The sequence below is a fragment of the Cyprinodon variegatus genome, unplaced genomic scaffold, assembly GCF_000732505.1.
Source record: "Cyprinodon variegatus isolate N-32 unplaced genomic scaffold, C_variegatus-1.0 Scaffold813, whole genome shotgun sequence".
NCBI classification, from domain to species: Eukaryota; Metazoa; Chordata; class Actinopteri; order Cyprinodontiformes; family Cyprinodontidae; genus Cyprinodon; species Cyprinodon variegatus.
In genome coordinates this window covers 54,412-55,733 of record NW_015151266.1, presented here as the reverse complement: position 1 = coordinate 55,733, position 1,322 = coordinate 54,412, and the positions used below count along the sequence as shown (strand labels likewise).

Below are 1,322 nucleotides of genomic sequence, written 5' to 3'. Positions count from 1 at the left end.
ATCCAGTAGAACTTTTTATTGCCTACCTGGAATGGGTGACAATAGTTGAAGAAACTCTTGGCTCCTACTGATACCACTATTTTAGTGCTGCATTGGGGCCCCAACAGATACTGCAGGGGTCTTCAATGTTTTCCAGGCCAAACTGATGGTGAGATGGAGCGGGGACCCCTTAATTATATATACTGTATGAAATAGTGTTCTATCACTCTGGTCCTATAGTCACTCTATTACAGATGGAGTAATGTAACTAAAGTAATCCCTCCCTGGGATTATTAAAGTATTTCTGATTCCTGGTTGATGGGACAGGTGTTGTGAATGAAACGGTGCCCAGCTTGAAAGAGCTCCTGTGTGTCTCTGAATGTGAGCATTGATGACTGAAAGACATCTTCTGCCTCCATTTATCTGTTTACTACAGTGTGTTGATTTCATGTTCATGTGGATTTAAAGACATTTCAATTAGTGGAAAAAATTGCAGGGGGGGTATAAAAAAAAAAGTCTAATCAACCAAAACTTTCGTGACCCCCATGCGGTACCTCTGTGGACCCCCTAGGGCCTGTGGACCCCCTGTTGAAGTCTCATCTGTCACTAGCAGTTTGCTTTTACTAGGGTTTAAAACGCACACATCACTTTAAATAGTGATAATAAATCAAATCAATGCATCTTTATACTGTAGCCGTTTAAAAGCGTACATACTTTGTTTTTGTGGTGGGGCCCAATATCAATGTCTTTCATGGGGCCCCAAATTCCTGGCGGCGCCTCTGTCTTTATTCCCATTATTAGTTCTGATCATTACCGTCTAAAACACCAACTCACACATTTAATCCATTTTCCCTGCAGGTGATTCATAATGTGCTCACCTGATGCAGATCAAAGGGGGACTTCCTCTCAAACAGATGAGCTCTTAGAGCAGAGATGCAGCTTCAGCTCTCATGCTGCTCCGCCGCTACATTTCTCCATGATGGTCTGCAGGGCAGGACTGATGCTCCCTGTCTTAGCGGCTCCAGGACCGGGGATGATCAGCGGGAAGAAGCCGCGCAGACAAACGGATCAATTGATCCGTTCAGATGACTGACCGCAGCGCTCTATCAGCCCAGCATTCAATCACTGCTGCTTCTGCTTTCGGCCTTATTGAACTCCCCTTTAGTCCTGTCAAGCAGCCAGCGTCCAATCACAGCATTGCAACCTTTGTTTTTCTTTTTTTTCTTCTTCTTTTTTCTTCTTCTTCTTCTGGCGTTTATTGACATTTAGTAGCATTACCGCCACTTACTGGTATGGAGTGTGGTGAACTATCTACTAACAAACATTTTATAAATTCTAAGGAA

At 43.6% G+C, this 1,322-nt stretch overlaps 1 protein-coding gene across 1 annotated transcript in view; it reads right to left on the bottom strand.

Moving 5' to 3' along the window:
- LOC107098823 (glycosyltransferase-like protein LARGE1) overlaps window positions 1-1,161 on the bottom strand; it is a 36,653-nt gene extending 35,492 nt beyond the window's left edge. The window contains exon 1 of the mRNA XM_015396680.1: window positions 858-1,161. The gene's annotated coding sequence lies outside the window, so the exon portion shown is untranslated. The remainder of the gene's footprint in view (window positions 1-857) is intronic.
- Window positions 1,162-1,322: the final 161 nt, after the last annotated feature.